Source organism: Pinus tabuliformis, chromosome 5_2, assembly GCF_031772625.1.
Source record: "Pinus tabuliformis cultivar Carrire ecotype Pingquan chromosome 5_2, CPIR1, whole genome shotgun sequence".
Taxonomy (NCBI): Eukaryota; Viridiplantae; Streptophyta; class Pinopsida; order Pinales; family Pinaceae; genus Pinus; species Pinus tabuliformis.
The window spans coordinates 417,782,413-417,805,008 of NC_142306.1; the positions used below are offsets into that span (position 1 = coordinate 417,782,413).

Genomic DNA, 22,596 nt, shown 5'->3' on the forward strand with positions numbered 1-22,596 from the left:
TCTCATTTTTCGTGTAGTGGTGTCCATCAAAAGTATGAAACATGGCTACTCCTTGGATAAGGAATTAAATTCTGCATCAAACAAGTGTTTTTGCTCGAAATTTGAATAAACCCATAAAGAGATAAGTTAAAAATACGAGTTGAAAAATAGTTTTTTCTTTTTTCCCTCTAAAATTTGATGATGTAATATAATCTTATTTTATTATTTCCACTGTGATTTTATAATTTCCTTAGGAGGCCCATTTTAGACCTCAAAACTCCCCTAATGTGATGTCGTTTGCACTATACCTCCCATCATCTCCCATCTCGATGTGCATATGGAGGTCCTTCTCCTCCAAGTCACTAAAGAAATCTTTGTTGTCGATCATATGGAATGAGGCTCCACTATCTAGGTACCACACACTACCCATCGTCGATGTCACCATGCAAGCGATGAGGGTGAAATACCTTTCGAATTGTGAAGCAAGAGCTTCACTTTCCGCTCCTCCTGAGGCCGTCTTATCGGCCTTCTTGTCTGAACACTTTGTGACATAGTGTCCCAGCTCGTGAGAGTGAAAACATTTAATCTTTGACATGTCCTTCTTCTTACCGCTCTGGCTGGAATATGATTTGGAATGGGATGACTTCCCTTTCCCTTTATTCACCTTTCCATCTAAGGCAGGGTTCTCCTCATCATCATGTTTGGATGAGGATCCATCTCTGGTGTTCCGCTGAATCTCTCCCTGTACCAAGTCGAACCACAATCGCTCCCACCATGGTAGCTTTTCCCTCCCATTAACTGAGTCCTAGTGGTTGTGTCAGCTCTTGGGAAGTCCTAGAAGTGCTAGGCTAACCATATCTTCTTCAGCAACTGTAACACCGACACTTCCAAGCACATCTCGACATTGGGTGAACTTGGTCATGTACTTCGGTATTGAGTCGCCCTTCTCCATCTTGATCTTTCTGAGATTTTCCTTCAGTGCTAGCTTCCTGTGGTCACTGTTGTTTTGAAATAGTTCTGTCAAGGCCTTCCACATTGCAAATGGATTTTCATTACTATGGAGGTTCGAGACAAAATGATCTCGAACTCCTTGTAGGATAATCCTTCTCGCCTTTGCCACACACTTTCTCCACTCTGTCAGGTATTTAACATCAAATGTTGGAGGCTTTAGGATATCATGATCTATTAATTCCTTCAGCCCATTGTCTTCCAACACTGCCTCCATCTTGTCATTCCAAGAAATATAGTTCGAACTACCCTCAAGGGCATATTCGAGTCTCAATCCGAAGAACGACATCCTGTTGGCTCTAAAGTATGATACTGCAAATTCGATTTCTCTTGCAAAACAAACTCGTATTATCCTCTTCTATAGTGATTTAAGCTCTGATACCATGTAGAAATTCCTTGTAGATTCAAATTGCAGATTGTAATATGCCAAAACAATTGACTTGAATCTACTCTACTCATCAACGGAAACAAAAATTAATCGATGAAATCATGAAGTAGAAAAGGAACAATTTCAATCACACATAACACAATAATTTTCTGGGGAAAGCCACAGCTAAAAACCCTTGCTATATGTATATTGTGTTAATCAGAAAATTTGAGAAGAAATACAATGCTTGTTCAACCCGAACAATCTCTACACAAGTACAATCTATCTCACTACTTCACAAACCAACTCAAGCCAATACTTAGCCAAATATGTTTCTTGCCAAGCTCCTATTTCCTTGCGCAATTTCTTAGGGAATTAGCCCATATTTAATTGTGAAATTCCTCATCCATAACTGTGTAATCCATCAATAGGCCTTCCTTTGATTCCATGCACCACCTTTTTAATTAGAGGATTTTACAATTGATAGCACACTGTCGCGGAACTCTAATCTCAACTCGGTTTTTCTCTGATCTGACATGCATGAGTTAATTATGAGTGAATCTTCAGTTTACTGGCTTAGCAGTGTTGGCTACACCCCACTACTGGATCTCCCACTACTTCCTCCATGAGTTGGAACCAGTTTAACTTAATTTAGCTCACTTAAACTGAATTAAATAATTACAACTCAATTAGATCTCAAGCTAGGCCCATAAAATTTAGGGATCACTCTAGATGGCTCTAAATAGACTCCCAACTGGAATTTACCAAGCCAACTAAGTCAACTTAACTTAGTTAACTATTACAAGTTGCTATGAGAATTAGAATTATAATTTAATTCCTAATTTAATTCAACGACAAATTAAACTAGGACTTTTCATGTTGCATTTTTTCAACATCATAAAACAAAGACTCCCACCGTACCTTGTGGCTGAACAAGAAGACCTAAGATGAGCCTTTTTTGGATATTGGTAAGGAAGCTTCTAGTATAAAAGTGTACAAAGCATGATGGGTAAGGCTTACCAGTTGAAGAATGACATGCTCCCTAGAATCCCTATCTCAATGCAGCTTGTAGAGTCAATGACGCATCAGTGAAGATATTAAACATTTACGACTTCGCTAGGAGGACTCCTTCCTGTAATGGCCCTAGGGTAACATAAGGATCTAATTAGAGTTGCAGAGAAGGTAACCCATCAAAGAAAGTGAGGCAAATGTACGTCACGCAGCGCAGGAGGAGGAGGGTCATTACCCTCTAACCTCTCTATCTGTTCACCACCGTTGATTACCACCAAAGTCCAGAAAACCATATATTTCTCCTCATATCCTAAGGACCTAAGATGCCAAGTGGATGGCCAAGGGCAAATTCCAGAATGTTCAAAGCTAGCACTTTATTATATTTCATAACGCGAGAACCCATGAAGCATATAAACAAAAATTAACCAAGGACCAAACAATAATATGTACTTTGCCATGTAACAAGATTACATTTTATTGTATACTCAAAGTTTTCCAAATTTCCCAAACCTTGGGTTGTCGCCCAAGTGTGTAATCATATGGTACATAAGATTATAATCATGGCCTATTAACAATATCCATCTTAGGGTAAAAGTAAAGCATGAAAATTTATACTTTTGTCATAACCCTAGTTACATGGTAAATTAAATTAAATAAAAAATAAAAAAATATTGGGGTGTGGGACATATTCTTTTTAATTCAATCATTCAAATAAATCAAATCCAAGAAATAGTGAGTCTTTCATCGTTCCGTTTTTAGTTTCGGAAGACTCACCGATCCTTTTTTAGTTTTGGTGAAGTTTTCATATTTATTTATAATGAATATATAAAAAAAAAAAGTTAATTATATTGGTTAATATAAGAAATAGTGTGGTTTTTAATGTTAATGATTATTAATATTTTTATTTTTATTATTTTTTTTTTATAGTGTGGATGGTTATCACTAAGATTGTGGGAGGTTTGGTTCAGTTAAGACTAGCAATTGTCCCAAAAGGTACAAAGAGAGGCCGATAGGATTATTAAATTGGAATTGTCGAATTTGTCTAGAAGAGTTAATTGGTTTGTGGAAAACCTTGTTTTCTTGGACTGGATCATTGTGCAATTACTTTTCTTTAGATGTTTTGTTTATATCTATATTACAAGGAACACATTGAATGTCTTATTTCATTTTTTCTATCCTTACTAATATCCTTTCCATGTTTTTTCCTGATCAATTTGATGAAATATTCCATTATCCTTTGGTCAAAGTCCTCACCTACATATTAGTGTACATCCCGGTAAGTTCAAAGCTCGAAAAGGCAACCAAAAAAGTCAATGATAACCACCGTGCACGTATTCAAATTCGTAATGTAAAACTGCCAGACGGAGTTCAGACAGATTACCTCCAAGATGGGTATCACCGTTTGTAGCCAAAACCTCAAAAACTCCATTGTCAATAGTCAAAATGCTGACATCAAACGTGCCACCACCAAGATCAAAAACAACAATATTTTTCTCTCCATCCTTCTTGTCCAAGCCATAAGCTATTGCTGCAGTTGTGGGTTCGTTGATAATACAAGCTACATTCAATCCAGCAATAACACCAACATCCTTCGTTTCTTGGCGTTGTGCATTAGTAAAATAAGTTGCGCAAGCCCACAATTTAATAGTCACAATGCAGTCAACAATTGGTTACCCACAACCTCATAAAAAAAAAAAAAAAAAGTTGAAAAGAAAGCATACCAGGGACAGTCACCACAACATCCTTTATAGTCTTGCCTAGTCAAAATCATAGCACTGATTTCCTCAGGGCTAAATACCTTTGTCTCTCCATCTCGTACCTGAACTTGAATATAAGGTTTCCCATCTTTGTTCACAATCTTGTATGGTACCAGTTTCATATCCTTCTGAACTTCTTTGTCTTCAAACCTATATAAAACAAATGTTTTCATTTAATTGTGCTCATCAAGTAAAAGTTTTAAATCATTTTCTTGAAGTTTGGACAGGGCAGAAATCAAATCCTGATCTGACCCCAACCAGAATGTTGCTCGACCCCTGACTTAACATGCCAATTTCATGACTGGCACCCTTGTGGGTTCAATATCAAGGCGAGAATTGGACTTGCAATAAATATAATTGTCTAATGAATGGGAAAATCAGAGATCAGAGTACTTACTTTCTCCCAATGAGTCTCTTGACATCAAAGATGGTTCGTTTGGCATTGACTGTGGCCTGGTTTTTGGCAGCCTCTCCAATCAACCTCTCATTTTCCGTGAACACCACCCATGATGGGGTAATACGATTACCTTGGTCATTGGCAATAACCTCCACATGACCATTCTTGTAAACCCGAACACAGGAGTAAGTAGTTCCCAGGTCTATACCAATCACTGTTCCCAATTTCACAGCTTCTTCCTTCGCAATCGAAGATGCAAGAAGGCATCCTGAGAAAAATTAAATTCCCCGTGAAGAGTATCAAAAAATGCCTATATGTTACCAGGGAAAGGATGCCTATATGGTCAAGTTTCTAGCATATATATTTTAACCGATTGCAGGTTTATCGTGGTCAAATTTCTGGCATATATATTATTAGTAGATATTTGTTAAACCAAATAAATTATAAAACTTGGCGTAAGTAGACAGCACAACATGAATAACGAGGAAACATTTCAAAAACCCAGCAATCATTCTTCTAGTAGGCCATCTACATCAAGACAATGTTGTCATATTCGACTCGATCTTATTTATACTTGGAAAAAATAAAAAGGGCTTCCTGTAATAGAAGCAAAGAGATGACTCCTTCCAATTTTAATGCATTCAGACGATGTCGAAAAAATGTCGATGTTGTAAAACTACAACAACAGAAAAAATGTCTACCAAAAACTTAAAATGCAGCTCAATATTCCATCAAAAGAAGCAAGAAAACTTAACAGTCAACCATGAGATCTACAAGGTGTAGCTGGTATTCATACATGCTTACAAAAACGCCTTTTCTAAAAACTAACTTAAAACCTAGAAGACAATATATGGATCTGAAGGATAATATTTCTACACAACGAAAGGAAGCTCAATGTGTTTTAAAACCTTTGAAAAAATTATGAATAGATCAGAAAAGATCAAACAAAGCACATTTGTCTGCATGTCTTAATCTACCAAACCCTTACCCCAACATCTCAAAAATCACTACCAAAAAGCGTAAATTTAATGAAACCTTATTTTTAGAGGAAACAAGAATGCCTTGAAAAACTCAAAATTCAGCAAGAAACAGGGGAAATGACTCCAATCGCTCAAAACAAAGAAGCAAAATTTAAACCAAAATAAGGGGAAAGAACGACATACCTACAACGATAAATGGCAATCTGATCAGAGTTTTTGCATAACTGGGCCAGGTTCAATGCACAGCAGAAAAGAAAGCAACTCAACTGATATTTGGAAAAAGCAGTGAAAGTGCAGTGCATGCTTGCCAGATGACACTTCAAATCAACAGTTGAAAGTGTCTCACTTGATCGAAAAGGAGCAAGGTAAAAGTGTTGACGATTGTTGATGCATAGGAAGGCCTATCGGCCTAATTATGATTTTTTTTATAAGTTTGGCAAGATTATATACTTTGAATTTAATCTGTAACTTCACATTCAAGATCTAGTGAACAATAATGCTTTTTTTTAATAATATGTTTTAAATATATAAATATATTTATATTTTTAAGGCAATAAAAAATGTTGTCAAGTCTATCTGGAATAGTTCAACTGGCGATGAGAGTGGAATAAAGTCTTACAATAGTTCAAGTGGTGATGGCAGTGGAATGAAGTCTTACAGAACTAAAGATTTTGGGTTTAAATCTTGTGGCATTCCTTATTATTAAATTTTAAAATATTCCGAAATTTATAATTAGCATAAGTTCATCATACTTAGCACTTAGTAGAGTTTGATGTTTTTTTTGCCAGAGAAAAAAATAGAAATTGGAATAAGATTTTGATAAAATCTGATAGAAATATTTGAAAATACTTAATACTCCTATAAAGCTTCCTAATTTTGGGTATCCCAAAAATTATTGATAATGTTGAATATCATTTAAAAAATTATTTAAACATTCCGCCATCGAATTTCTTGAAAATCTTTTCACTAAAATCCAACCAAAAATTATAATCATAACGAAATTATTAATAATACTAAACTCATCATTAAAAATCTATTCAAGCACTCCATTAAAAAATTATTAAACATTACACCATCAAATTTCTTGAAGAATTTTTCACTAAAATCCAGCCAGAAATTGTAATCATGGCGAAATTGTGACATCAGCGTGCTTAAAAATGGCCGAACATAAATTTTACATTTAATTTGTCTTTTTCCCACGAAACATAATTTCATCTTTAATTCATTAAAAATTAAATTTATCTTTTTATTGTAATCCTACCGAATACTGCCACTGATATTGATCCACTGTGCAGCGGGCCAGATCTGGGTTGGATTTTGTGAACCAACTTGCAGCCATGAATAAGATTTCTCTCAACTGGCGGCATTTCTCTTGTAAACTTTAATTCTCATGGATCACGTCTACTGGTACTGGCACATCGCAATAAATAAATATTCAGTTTTCACAAACGAAGTAGTGACTGCGACAGCCATACGGAAGAGCCAAAACACACAACATTCAGGACAAAATCGTAACACAGAATTAAATTCATTGGTTGCTTAATGAAAAGATCGAACTGTTGATACGCAAATTCTTACAGCTAGTGCAGGGCAATGATTGAACAGTGTGCCTCTGAAACAATAGCGTTAGTAGTTACATATGCACCAAGAAAACCATATTAACCCCTAAAACTATCCGGGCCTTTGAAATTACAAATACCAAGAAAATCTGCAGGTGGCGCAGGTACTTGGGGCGTCTGACAAACGATGCCAGCCCTACAATACAGGAATTTTACAAAAACTGACTATTAACAAAGCAAAATTGATGCAATCATCAAGCTCCTGGTTGTAAACATCTGATCACAATGATCTCAAATATTGGATATTACTCGATCCATATGCACAATTCAAACAATTGTTTGCAGCAGAATACCGGATGGATGAAAACCGTTATTTTTATAAAGTCGCAGGCCCTCTCATCTCGAGTCGGTAAGATCTTTTCAGATCCAAAGCCCAGGGGCCGCCACAGAACGCCGCTTCCATAGATTGATCTCAGATGGCTGCCCATTGGTCGCTGCGGGCTTGGGCAGTGGGTCGCTTAACAAAGGAGCCGAATGAGAAATTAGCACTGGCTTAGGGTTTTCCAAATTCCAATCTTCATCTTCATTGTCAGGGTTTTCCAAACAAAGAGGCAGAATTTAAATCAAAATGAGGGGAAAGAACGGCCTACCTACAATGATAAAGGGCAATCTGATCAAAGTTTTTGCATAACAGGGCCAGGTTCAATGCACAACAGAAAAGAAGGCAACAACCAATATTTGGAAAAAGCAGTCAAAGTGCAGTGCATGCTTGCCAGATGACACTTCAAATCAATGGTTGAAAGTCTTTCACTTGATCCAACAGAGCAGGATAAAAGTGTTGACGATTGTTGATGCATAGGAAGGCCTATCGGCCTAATTATAGGAGGTTTGGTCTAGCTAGATGTTTTTTTGGAAATTTTAATTCTCTCAAAGTGATTTCTATACTCAACCCCTCCACATAAGATTTCAACATGGACACCTTTTGGAAATTTTAGTTCTCCCAAAGTGACTTCCATATTCAATCCCTCTCCATAAGATTTCAACATGTGACCTCGTGGGGACTAAACGTCACACAATCCAACTAATCTAAATCTCATAAGTCAAATATTATTATTATTAAAAAAAATAATTTGTATAATTTTTAAATTTTTAAATCAAGGTATTTTTTAAGGATTTAGTATTTTTCCTACATATAATTTTGTAGACGACTATTCTAGTTTGAAAATTCGTAAGTATAGAATGTAGGCGAATATTTAATCAAAAACATGCAATTTACTATTAAAATTGGTAAATTTTTTAACTAATATCATCTTTTTAATCATATATATGTAAAAAAATAGACTAATTTTATTTTCATAAAATGTCCAAAAATTAACCCATTTGCTAAATTTCGCCCCTAAAATTTTCCATATTTTAAATCAAATAAAATAATAGTGAATCTTTTAGGTTTTTTTTCAAGTTATGATGAAACTTTTAATATGTGTTTACAATGAATATTTTTAAAAAATGTTAAATATTATTATCTATATAAAAAATTGTGTTTTTAACTTTAAATATTATTATCATAAAGAAAATCGATTTGCATGATTTTTCAATTTTTTAAATGTTAAAAAAAATAGAAATGAAATCTAATCAACTAAGTGCAATTTCATATTTCTTTATATAAAGAATTATAAGTTTTAGAAATAAAATAAAGAATTTGAATTTTTTAATAGTTTTACATTATTAGAAGAGGTTTGCATATCAAGAGATCCCTCTAAGGGTTTGGTAGATCCGAGTTAAGATGGATATAGGCTCGTTTAATTTCCCCCTTTAAATAGGCTACATTCCACATGAATACCATGGATTCTCAAGACCATGGCTAAATACCATGAGCCATTTTTATTTTTCTTTTTATTTTATTTTTATAGGGTTTTTTTTGTTTTTTATTTTTATTTATTTTTACCTAAATAAAATGTGTCCATTACATTTTATTAATGTTTATATTATATTATATTCCGGACTCTGTTATCCCAGCCAAATCCTTCCTCACCCATATGAATGAGTGAGCAATCCTCTCCTCTCCCTTATGGTCGAGCACCCTAAAGGGTCCTTATCAGTCGAGCCCCCTGTCGGGTCCTTGCACTAGGAAGCGCAAGCCCCTCCGGGACCTTTCAATTTACTTATTGGGTGGGGGGGCTTATGGTCGAGCGGCCTTACGACACCTTTTGATTCAACGATCCATTCTTGTTGAGTTCATATAATGGATTCATTTTATAATAAATAAAAAATGAAATTTTATCATCTCCCATATAGGGTGGAGAACACCTCTCACCACCACAAAGAATTTGAAATTTTTAATAGTTTCAAGCAATTACAACCCTAAAACTCATATAACTCTTGAGATCTTAAACCATTAAGGCTCTTGATTATGAGTTTGGAAGAAAATTTTTGTGAATCAAAATTTATATATTTAAAAAGAATTGTTTTCCTACACAATTCGATGACTAACATTTTAAAATAAAAACTAAAACAAAATATCTGTTTACATTGGAGCTCTGTGAAACTCTGGCTAGATTTTCTACAAACCCTAATTACTGTGGCAGTTTTACTCTATCCACCCACTCGTCCTATGGCTAATTGCAACAGAGGGAGAAATAGTCCCTCCTATAGCAAGTTTGTTTATGAAGGAAGAATCCTAGAATAGCCTGCAACTTCCATTCCTAATTCCTCAGACCCAAAGAAGCATGCAGACCAACAAAACCAACATCAGTTAGCTAACCATGCTAGAAAACAAAGACCAAGAAGTTGTTTTCCTAAAGTAGCTATACAACCCAAGTTTGAGGTCAGAGGAAATCGAATTTGTGGGTACATATAGTACATGCAAGATCATGCGCTTATAGGAAATAAACTAAGATAGTATGGGCATATGGACATCTGAAAAAGCCTTATCCCATTGGGTGTACAACAAATAAAAACATAAAGGCCATATTAAGCTAGAATTAGGAGCCAATGGCTTTTTTTACTATTGTCTTCACTAGTCTAGAAGACCAAAATTGAATGTTTGAGAATGGGCCATATTTTTTTAATTTAGCTCCTCTCTACCTGCAATTTTGGACTTAGCACTTTTCACCTGACATAGAGGATTTCACAACAGCATTAGTATGAATACGAATGTACTCATTAAAGCAGGAATTTTGGGATGAGGAGACCTTGGATAGAATAGGGAATGCACTTAAGCATTTCGTTAAAATATTTGAAGTGACAAAGCAAGCGATGTATATATCCTCTGCCTGCATATATTTGTACATGAAAATTTTTGAGCCTCTATTAGAGTCAATAGATATATATTATCAAGTTGAACTATGGAAGCAAATGCTTGATTATGAACATATTCCTTTATGATGTTAGAGATGTCTCAAATAAAATAATTTATACTGGAATTTTCCACCGGTAACCCTGAATGAAATCCCTGAATCATCTATAACACAAGATAACCATGGGATTTCTATGGTTGAGCATATTTTTTGCAACTCTAACCCTCCTATGTGTCAGAATTCTCCAAAGAATAAAAGATTTGAATAAAATCATTATAGATCGCTTGCTTTGCTAGAATCTTTTGACCCTAACATTATTAAGCAATCGTCTGACATTGAGATGAAAGACCCATTAGGTTCCCTCTCCCCCCTAAATCCTCAACCTATCCACCCTTCCCACCCATCGTTCTACATGTCGTACCTGAAGGAGTCAAATCTCTCCCAGATCAAACCAACTATATGGATTTGGACGCACTACATTTGCTATAAATAGCAAAGGCATGGAAAGGTAAGGATCCTTTCACCATACCAAAGCACCAAGTTTGTTTATTAGGTAGAGCTTATTTGAAGTATAAATGTGTGACATCCAAATCAACTTCAAGAGCTAGAATCATTAATGGACTATTAGTGGTCCAAATGCACTCGTTAAAAGACACAACAAAGCCACATAGGTGGGAGAAGAAATGATTTCATGATAGAAATTTATAGTTTTTGGATGAATTGGGAGGCATGTTGGTCAATTCTTAACGAGTAAGGGTTATCATGGAATAAATTTGTGGATCCAGCAACTATCAACCATGAAAATAGTCTCCTGTAATATGAGGGGACATAGTAGTAAAGGCTCCTGAGAGATAAATGGATTAGAGAGAAACCATAAATAATGATCATCTAGGAAAAAAAATTTAAAGTGAGATTATGTTTGAATAAGTAGCAACTAGAGGCAGATATTTTAGGTAGTGGCAATAAATGCCCAAGGTTACTCTAGAGGTTTGGACATTATTTTGGACAATCAAGATATTTGAGTCACCAACATGTTTTCTACATTACACATTTTTACCATATAGTTCCAGTTAATTGGATATGGGGAATACTGACATCTCTCCAATGTTTATGGCCTGAACATTCTAGATGATAAATCATTGTTCCTCAAATATATTGTCCAAACTGGAACCTTAATCTCTCCCTTTCCATGGATAATTGGGGGATATTTAAACATTATCAAGTCACTCATAGAGGATGAGGGTGGAATCACAAGGTTAGAGATAGAAACAACATTGTTTCAGGAAGCAATGGACTCATCCTGCCTCATTAAGGTGGAAACAAACAATGGTGTTTATACCTAGAATAATTGAGGAGGAGGTCAACAACAGGTAGCATCAAAGTTGGATAAATTCTTCATTTTTTAGAATATCCTAAGTTGGGATGTGTTCATTGAAGACTTTATCCTCCCCAAACATGGGTCGGATCATTGGGTCATATGCCTCAACATTGATTTAAAAACCCACCCTTGAAATCATCCATTTAGATTTGAGAAATTTTTGCTTTGTCATCCAAATTTCCATTCTATTATTCAAAAGTGGTGGGACAAGCTATGGAAAATAGATGGATCAAATATGTTCAACTTTTATAAAAAATTGAAACACATCAAATGGAAACCAAAAGGTTGGAATAAGGGACATTTCGACATCATCTTGGAAGAAAAAATTAAACTAGAACAAAAAATGGAAGAGATCCAAGAGGAGGTGATATTATATGACATATTTGAGAACCTAATCAAGGTTGAGGTATAAAATTTTCAAGAACTAGAGGAATGAAGGAAACATGAAGAAAATTTGTGGAAAAAAACGCCCTGCATCTAATGGCTAAAAGAGGGGGGGAACTCCACTTTATTCCATAAATCAATGCTACAACATAGGAACCATAGCATGATCTCTTCACTTAAATGGCCCTAAGGAAGAAAATTAGAAACTCATAAGGAGATATCTCAAGGGTTGGTTCAATTTTTCTAGAAAATTCTTTTATAATCCTAAAATCAATAAATCAAGGGGAATCCAACAAATAACTTGGTATATTCTAAATCTAATCACAACGTAATATAATGAGGCACTACTCAGAGAAATTTCTTATGAGGAAGTTGAAACCATTATCAAGGCCATGCCCCTTAATAAAGTTCCACGGCCAAATGGGTTCACTATCATTTTTTTTCAATCTTATTAGCCAGTAATAGGAGAAGGAGTTTGAAATGCAATGGAGGAATCCAAACAATCTAGATATATGCTTAGAGCTTTTGATACCAACTTCATAACCTTGATGTCCAAGAAAGATAAGGTGGAGGACCCAAATGGTTATAGGCCCATCACACTTTTCAATGTCACTTACAAAGTTATCACCAAGATAATAACAAATATAATTAAGTCAGTCCTCCCGAAGATCAACTCTCCAAAATATATGGATTCCTATGATAAACTAAATTGGGGCATTTTATGCAGCATCTTGAGGGCCTTGGTTTTTGTAGGTGATTATATCAATTGGATTTTAAATCTTATATTTTTATCCTCCTTCTTAATCTTAGTCAATGGTTCTCCATCCCCTCCTTTCAAGTCCTCTTGAGGAATAAGGAAAGGAGATCCTTTTGTTGGGAATCACGATTGTCATTAGACAAAAACCGCAGGTGTTAGTTTCTAATACAATTGCTAGAGTTAGGATCCATGATAGGCATTTAGTCCATGTTGAAAAACACATGGGGAGCTATGAACCTAATGTCCAACAATCTCCTCCCCAATGCGAGCCAAGTGAGTTTCAAACTCAAGACCTATCACTCTAATACCACTTTTTTGGAATCGTGATTTTCATTAGACCAAACTCGCAGGTGTTAGTCTCTACTACAATGTCTAGATTAGGATCCATGAGTGGCAGCTAGTCCATGTCATGAAACACATGGGGAGGATTGAACCCAATGCCCAACACCTTTATCTCAATTTCTCTTTATTTTAGTAGTGGAGGATTTGGGACATTCCTTCAAGGTGGTAGTAGCTGAGCATAGGATTAAGGGTTTATGGTTATATGTGGAGGATTTGCCTCTCACCCACCAGCGGTTTTTTGATAATACCATGGGATTAGGTACCCTAACGGTACAGGAAGCCCATGCCTTCAATCATGTATTAGATCATTTCTTTGCGATATATGATATGAATATTTATAGAACTCAATCTTAGATGTTTTTATTTAATACCCCTATGATTGTTCAAAGACATGTGACCCGTATCTTGGAAATCCAAATCAACAAAATTCCATCTAAGTATCTGGGTTCTCCTCTAGTGGAAATCTCGTTCAAATGGAGCTTGTGGGAAGAAATTCTCACTAAATTTCATAATAATTTGACAAGTTGGATGTCTATATCTTTGAATATTGTGGGACAATTAGTTCTCCTTAATGTTGTCATTCAAGCCCTAGTGATATATCTATGTTCAACTATGATGGCTTCATCATCCATTACTCAGGAATTTTGTAGAATTCATAGATAATTCCTTTGGGGAGGTTTGTAGTTTGAAAAGAAATGGCCTTTAGTGGCAAGGAACAGGATGTGCTGACCAAAATTCAAGGGAGGACTAGGATTACGTGATACCTATATCCTAGAAATAGTATTGGGGACAGAGATCTGGTGGAGCTACCTCCAAGGAAGGATGAAATTATGGAAAATAATTTAGAATTATAAATATTCTCCTCAAACATATCAACAAAATTTGATCAGACTAAATGCATTGGCCCCTAGATATTTGATTTGGACCTTAGCAAAAAAAGTTATTGGTTTGATTTAGAAGCACTATTTTTGGGAAATTAAAAATGGATTCCTGACTTTGTTATGATTTGACTCTTGGTAGCAATTTCCTGAGTCGGAGGACCAAAATGAGCTAGAGCATCTGAGGCAACAAATGATAGCCCGAGGTATAATAAAATTGGTAAACTACTAGATATATGAGGTAGAAGAGTAGTGATAGCACCGATAAACCCCTCTAGAGAATTGGTTACCTAAACAAGCCAGTGAAGTGTGGAATTATTTTTGTAGAAATCTACAAAATTGACAAACCTCACTATCCAATCAAAAGGGTAAATTAATATGGAGGTATATATCCAAGGCTTCCTTTTCTGTTAGTGAAGCCTATCAACTAGAAGTGCAACATTAAGATCTGCCTTTGGAAGAGTTCTGGTCTAAAATAAGGAAGCAATGTTTGTGGAAAAAAACATTTTTTTTCTTGTGGTTGCTAATGTAGAATAAGCCATTAACATGGGAGAATATTTAAAAGTGGAACTACTAGGGCCCCTCATGTTTGCCACTCTATTTTTTGAACTCTGAGAATCCGGAGCACTTATTTAACACCTACACCTACTCTGGGAATCTATGGAATAGATTAAAGGATTGTTTCTTGAGATCAAATATAGACCCTAAGATTATTTCTAATACCATTATTAGTTGGTGCTCTCAAACCTTTCTCAATCTGGTTCTCAATTGCATCTGGATCTTTTTCGTGGGATTTTTTCCTTGGGGGATTTGGAAAGAACAAAATTAGTGAATTTTTAAAGGTTAGCAAATTCCCTTAAACTCCATATGAAACTCCTTTGTAAGTCAGGTGAAGGAATCGATCCTTGCACTCTCATGGTCCCCTTAGGATTGGAAGACTTAAGGAACAGAAGTGAGAATCTTGTATGGGTGTTTCCCTCCCCCCTGGGTGTTGGGTATGTGTTATACTCTTTCCATGACTAGTTTCATGTGTTGTTACATTGAACTGGAAGAAATGAGGAGGTCACGGGGGGGGGCGCTAGCCACCCTAACAAGGGGTTTGTAGGGGGGCAGTAGCTCCCCAACATGGGTTCCAAGGTAGCGTCCCGGGAAGAAAAAATATGCGGACCCAATAATGGTTGGCCAGATCCAAGGATGGTGGGAGGACCTTCCCATGGTTTTGTGCATGGTTTTTGCACATGTTTTTTGGGCATGATGGTTTTCCCATGGTATTTTGTAGATTCGTTCAAGGGAACTATGACTATGTTCTAATCCAAGGTTAATGGATTGGGGTTTATGAATGATTCAACATGTATATAATGTATTGTAACATTTCAAGGAATAAAATGAAAAATAAAATCTAATTTTCCCGGTTTTGGGTTCTAGGAGAAAATCTCTGTGTATATTTTTTATGTTCTCACCATTGTGTATTTTTTTTTTAAGAATTCTTTGGTAGGTAATTTATGTACATGGTTAAAATCTACACTGGGTCAATCCCCCTCTACCCCATCTTCTTCCCCTACATCTAGGCTTGTAAATTGGATTCCTCCCCTCTACCAAAGGTATTCCAAATCACACAAGGTATGGGGGAATAATTAGAGATCAATAAGGAATGTCAATGTATATATACTCAAGAATTATTGGTATCAAAAATAATAGTGCAACATATTTTATGGGTTTATGGATGGGTTTGGAGTTCGCCCATGCTCAAGGTTTCACCGATCTCCTATTCAAATGAGTCTCAAAAATCATCGAAAACATGCTTTAAAAGATTCAGACTAGTACACATATCCATATGGTCTCATTGATTTGGAGATTATAATATCTCTTGAAACAAGTATCCTCCCTTATATCATGTATTCTAGCTCTTATTCCACTGCACGTTCAATGAACATGAAATTTTTTTGTTGATTTACTCACGAACTATGGATGCCTTGATTCTTCTCCACCATTGTCGTCATCTTGAAACCTTCTACTAGACTATCCTCTAAAGACTTCATGTTGGCAGTTGGCACAGAAAGAACGGCCAACCCAAGATGGGGCGATGACTAAGAATGAGGAGGGTGGAGGGTTGCCACTGTCCCACCTAGCTAATGATCCAGGGGACATGGAAAAATGCCCCCAATGAGATTAAATGTATGTTTTTGTGACCTTTATGTTTCATTCCTCTTATTTGATGGAGCAATAACAAAAGGAAAAAGATGGTTCATCAGAATGGTTAATGTGTGTGGAGCGCAGGAGCACTATGAATATTCTCACACAGTTGATTCCATTGGCATTTGTAGAGGTAACAGATATGGGTGGGGGTAAACAATCTTCGACAGAGATAATGGATGGAGGTGTGGATCCTAGGATTGAATAGTTATGGGAATGGAGAAGCCATGAAAATCCCTATTATGTAGTGGAACCAAACTCCCAGATGAATGCATGTCAAGGAACGATCACATCATGTACCCACACTTCATGGCCACATTTGGAAATAGGTAATTCCATATGGTGCTTTAGTATTGGCTTTTTAAGATGATTTGGTTATCTCGCAGGGGAGGGCAATAAGGAATTTGGTTAAGGAAGGATTTTGGTGTTGTTTCCCTTCGTGTTGTTCAATGAATTTTGGTATCAGTGTTGGGTCCTTTTATCTATCAATGGTGGTGTATGTTCTTTTCATCCTATGATTTTGGGTTCATTCATTCCTCTTGGATAGGTTAATGTACAAGCTTGGTGTTCTTGGTGGGTTGGTAGTTCTTTGGTTGCATGGTGTTGGGTGGGATTATGGTGGTTGAGGGTACTTAGCTATTATAAGGATTCTGCCTTCTCTATCTAATCTATGGTTCTAGGTAATTTATTTTTATTTGTGCTATGTTTTAGTGCTAGCATGGTTTTTTTGGAGATTGTTACAATGACCTGAGGGTCGATGGTGGTTGGGAATTCAATGGTTGGTGAGATACAAACATGTCTTTGGTTATATATCACTCTTCTAGTTAGTGGCTTTGGTCAAATTTATCCATTGTAGTTTTGTTATATTGTTAGTTTAGAGCGTTTGGTGGTATCCCTGAAAGAATATGGCTTGGTGGAGGGAGGGAATTTGGTTTCTAGGGGAAACTGAGTCATTCCTAATCCTATGTCTGGTTGTCTTAGAACTCCTCACTAGTCCTTGTGTTTGTCAACAAGTGGCTTCTAGTACCAACAGTTTGTTTTGGTCCTCTTCCTTTTGTTCTCTTTTCAAACAGTTTGGGATGTGTTTTGATCCTAGAAATTTGGTTGCTTGGTCTACCATTCCATGTCAATATGCTTGAGTTAGAAAGGGGGCTACTTATTATCAAGAGTAGGCACATCGGGATCACACTCATTTGCACCATTGGATTGAGGATTTTTCCTCTTGTTATTGAGAGTTCACAATAGTCCATATAAAGGAAGAACTAAAATGGGCGGAGGGTTAAGCCTCTTCTCATAGGAAACCCCTCTCATCCATAGAGGTTAAAGTTTTTGTATGGGATAAAACAATCACCAAGGCTGTGGTATCAGAAATTTGATACATATATACGGGGACTTGGCTTCACCAAAAGAAAAGAGGATCACTATGTGTATTTTAAATTAATTGGTGATCGTTTTATTTATTTGGTCTTGTATGTGGATGATATGTTGTTGATTTGAAATGACAAAGAAATTATCCAGGATTTGAAGAGCCAATTTTCCTCCAAATTTGACATGAAGGATCTTGGTGCTGCAAACTATATTTTGGGCATGGAAATTAAACGAGATTGGGAAAAGAGGAAGCTCTGGTTCAACCAGAGGAAGTATTTCAAGACAATTTTGTAGAGGTTTAATATGTGGGATAGTAAATCGATGAAGGTTTCTATTCTTGTAGGTGTAAATTTATATGTTGAATAGTGTCCCAAGACACAAGAAGAGGAAGAGGACATGTCTCATGTTCAATATGCAAGTGCAGTTGGTAGCCTAATGTATGCAATGCTATGTAATATACCATACATTTCACATGAAGTGGGAATATTGAGAAGGTTTGTGTCAAAACTAGGGGAGGAGCATTGGACAACAGTGAAGTAGGTTTTTAGGTATTTGCATGGCACTAGAGATTATGGTTTGTGCTACCAAGGAAGACCAAGATTGGACAAATTTTTGGACATGTGTGGCTTTGTTGATGCAAATTGGACTAGAGATATAGATCTGAGACAATATACAAGTGGTTATGTGTTTAACCTATTTGGAGGAGCATTTAATTGGATGAGTAAAAGACAATTTGTACTGGCTCTTTCAACTACATAGGTTGAATACATGACATCCACTCATGCAAGCAAGGAAGAATTTTGGTTGCAGATATTATGTTCAAGTATGGGATTGGTACAATGAGCTATAAGGATAGGTTGTGATAGCCAAAGTGCAATTTTCTTGGCAAAGAACCCTGCTTATCATTCAAAGACAAAGCACATTGATGTTCAGTATCATTTTGTGAGGGATATGGTTGAGGACAAAAAGGTATTGCTGGTAAAGGTGGACACTTTGAAGAATGTTTCAAATGCATTGACAAAGTTTGTGAGCACTGAGAAGTTTTCTTGGTGTAGATAAATAATGGGCGTTGCAAGGTTGGGCCAATGACTAAGCTGTCTTGTGACCCCCTGTGTGGAAAATAAAACAACAAGTGGGAGAATTTTGGGTGTGTGTTATATTCTTTCCATGACTAGTCACACAGCGGGGGGTTGGGGGATTTGTAAGGTGGCAGTAACCCCCTTACATAGGGTTTGGGGAAACACCTCGGGAATTTTTTGTGGAACCTATAATAGGTGGGAAAACCTACCTATGGTTTTTTGCATGGGTTTTGCACATGTTTTTGGGCATGATGGTTTTCTGCCCATGGTATTTTGTAGATCCGGTCAAGGGAACTACTGTTGTGTTCTAATCCACGGTTAAATGGATTGGGGTTAGTGAATGCTTTGGCATGTATATATATGTATTGTAACATTGAAAGGAATATAATGAAAAATCAATCTGATAGTCCCAATTTTGGGATCCAGGAGAAGATATTTGTGTATATTTGTTTTATGTTCTTGCCATTGTATATTTCTGTTTTAAGAATTCATCTGCAAGTAATTTCTATACAAGGTTAAAACCTACACCGACCACACACCATGTCTCACCAATGGACTATGTATAGGGCAAACAACTATCAAGCCAAGTAGGACACTCTCATAGGCCTGTTGGTCGATGCCTCCCATTTAGGTATCAATCACCTACATGTATTCCTTGATTCCCATCTTGTTGTATCACAGTTGAATAGAACCTTCAAGGTTCATGATCCATGCCTCTTTCGGAAATATCTGCATGCACAAAGGTTAGCCCATAGTTTTGATCATATCACATTTACACATATACCAAGAAATCAAAATCATATAGCTGACCGCATAGCTAATAAAATCCTAGATTGGCATGTATCACATATATATTGCCATCAAGAAACATGAAGCATCAATATAATATCCATCACATAAATGTAGACATACATCACATGTATAGAAGCATGCACATCAAGACACATCATCATAGCTGCAAAAAATCACATCTCATATATATATATATATATATATATATATATATATATCAAAAAAATATGTATATGAGTACAAAAGATATATATACATCCGCTAGCTTAAGGGAAGGAAAAATAGGTCATCAAAATAGGGGATCATCCTCATAATGGGTGCTTTCCTTGGTACATACATAAAATCTATATAGAGCTATGCCCCTGCACCTCCCGCTTGATGACTCACTACCTCATTTGAAGCTAGAATGGGACGTGTCATAGGCACTGCCACCGTGAGGCACCAAAGAGTCGGTCATTGTGCCATGTGATGTGCCATCACCATCTCCACCACCACCTCTCCCAATCCAACCCACCCCCAAACTCATTTTTTGGCCCGCCACATGCTCAAAGCATCACTTCAGGCGTGCATTCTCCTATTTTCTTATTCATCTTGTTTAGTCTATTTTCAGCTTACATAATTTTTTATCAAGATGTTTTCACTTGGGCTATTGGTCGTTGAAGTTGTAGGTACGTCAATAATTCCCCACCAGAATCAGCACCCCAGTGGACATCGATAGGGCATGTATCATCCATCACTCAGCATGATAGGCTTCCTACAAAGCTTTGCATATCCTGACATTATTTCTCCAAATTGCACCATAGGGTCTACCATATTGACCACGTTTACCACCACCTCCCCTTGCATGTGGTAAACGCCCATGCTGATCAGTAGAGCATCCCCACTCATGAATTACCTCATGTTATATACTCCCACATCTTATTAGGAATCCATGACCATATGCTTCGATCTGGGAGTCATCTCACTTGCATGTCTTAAAGATCAACCTCATTCACCTTTTCTTCACTTACTACCAACCAGCCCTACTCCCGGGCCACATTACTCATTTGCAGCAGATAAAGGAGAAAACTCTTTCACGTTCTACATTGGGCCTATCATTCCTCCATACAACATAAGCTCTTTTGCGTCACTTCATCCGCCTCATCAACCCAACACCGAGACCAACCAATGCGGCCATTACCCTCTACAAATACATTTTACCTCCATCATCATGAAATTCACTATTTTCATGGGGCACCCATCTCCGTGTATGTACATCCCAAACCACCTTTACATTCTTTTGGCAAGTGTACAATTTTTTTTATAAGAAAATGGTTCCCACCCATATTTTCATGCCTTGTACCCAGTGGCAGTCCCTAGTCGCCCTTGGTTGGAGCTCGCACATAATCCACATTCATTCACCCTTATCACATCAGTTATAGCATACTCACACTTACCCTAGATTTCCTACTAACTCCAAGGCCACTACCCTCAGAAGAATTGTTTTGACTGTTTACACTTGCATTATAGATCTGACCTCGGGAAATTTGTCCATATCCACTCATATCGTTAGCTTTCATTTTTATGCCTTTTTGACCCACCCTATTACCATATGTTTCATTACACATATTGATTTCTTAAATTATCATTTCAGGCAATTGATGCCTCTTTCCCATCAACTTCAACACCCATCCTCCAGGATTGAGGCAGTACCTTGGGTTCTCCCCCCCTCCTCTTTAGGGACATCCTCAAGTGACACAATGGGAATCATTATTTCCCATTGATGTCATCAGTCCCCTTGACATTCGACACCAACATAAGCTCTCATGTTAGGTGGTATCATACTTCATGATCGTTACAGCTCCCTCACTTAGTCGAAGACCCATGTATCACTTAGCACCTGATTCAGTAATGCTAACATCTTTACATGTGAGAGGTACCCACAATTGAAGACCCGTGTATCACTTAGCATCTGATTCAGTAATGCTTACATCTTGATGTGTGAGAGGTATTGAGTACTCACAACCGAAGACCCATGCATCCATAAGCACCTCACTCCAGTAGTGCTTCACCTTTTCTTGATGCATGGGGGCACCTGACTTCGTCTATGTGTTAGAAGCACCCTTGAGGGCATTAACAGTTATCATCATCATTTATCAGCATGTCATTCATTCAACACTAACTTGACAGGAATATTTCCTGTCTGATTGTAATAAATAGTCACTAGTCCTCATAACGAGCATGGGACATTCCTGCCTCGTATAAGAACTTTTTTCAGAGCCTGGTTATCTTTTATAATTAATTAAGGTTGTTTCTTTCCTCATCTCCAAAGAAAGTTATTCTCTCTATCCAGAAGTTGATTAGAGTCTCATTCAAGAAATAAAACATGATTTATTTTTGCTATATGCTTGCTCCTAACCTCACACATCAGAGGGAAATTGTTAACACTATAAAATCATACACATATTTGTACAATCCAAAAGACGCCCAAATTCATCCAAGGGAATGCATAAGTGAAGATTTTCTAGCTGAAGACATTATGAAGATCAAAAAAATTAATTTCTCCTAAGGTCCAATGTATATGGAATTAAAAAATTGATGTCTACGTGGATTTTTATTCAATAGCCTCACGATATGCAATATTTCCTTCGAAAGCTGTGATATTGAAGGAATGGCCAACTCAGCAAATGGAACCACTTCCCACACTTGGAAGATGATTCTATGATAATATTTTAGTCAAGGGTTGTTGAATTCAAGTTGCCTTGAAGATATGCAGCCCTCAATGGAATCATCTTGTCCTACTCATAAGTCATTATCATTCATGAACCAAGAAAGGGAAGATGGAGTTAAAAAATTATATATAAATAGGCCATGTGAGAACCAAAACATGAAACAATGTTATGCTGGTCAAATTTCTATCAAAGAAAACCTTCATTTCATTATTGAAGCAGAAGAAGTAGAGCACTATTGTGTTGGCACAATTTCTTCTTAGCAATCCATCATTCTAGTGTGGATAGGATTTCACCATTGAGAGAGCCTTAATACTTCTGGGTAGAGAGGAAAAGCTTGTAAAGAGAGTGATGAAAAGAACC

At 36.7% G+C, this 22,596-nt stretch overlaps 1 pseudogene; it reads right to left on the reverse strand.

The window, feature by feature from the left end:
• Positions 1-3,500: 3,500 nt before the first annotated feature.
• Positions 3,501-7,546, reverse strand: LOC149159338 (endoplasmic reticulum chaperone BiP-like; annotated as a pseudogene).
• Positions 7,547-22,596: the final 15,050 nt, after the last annotated feature.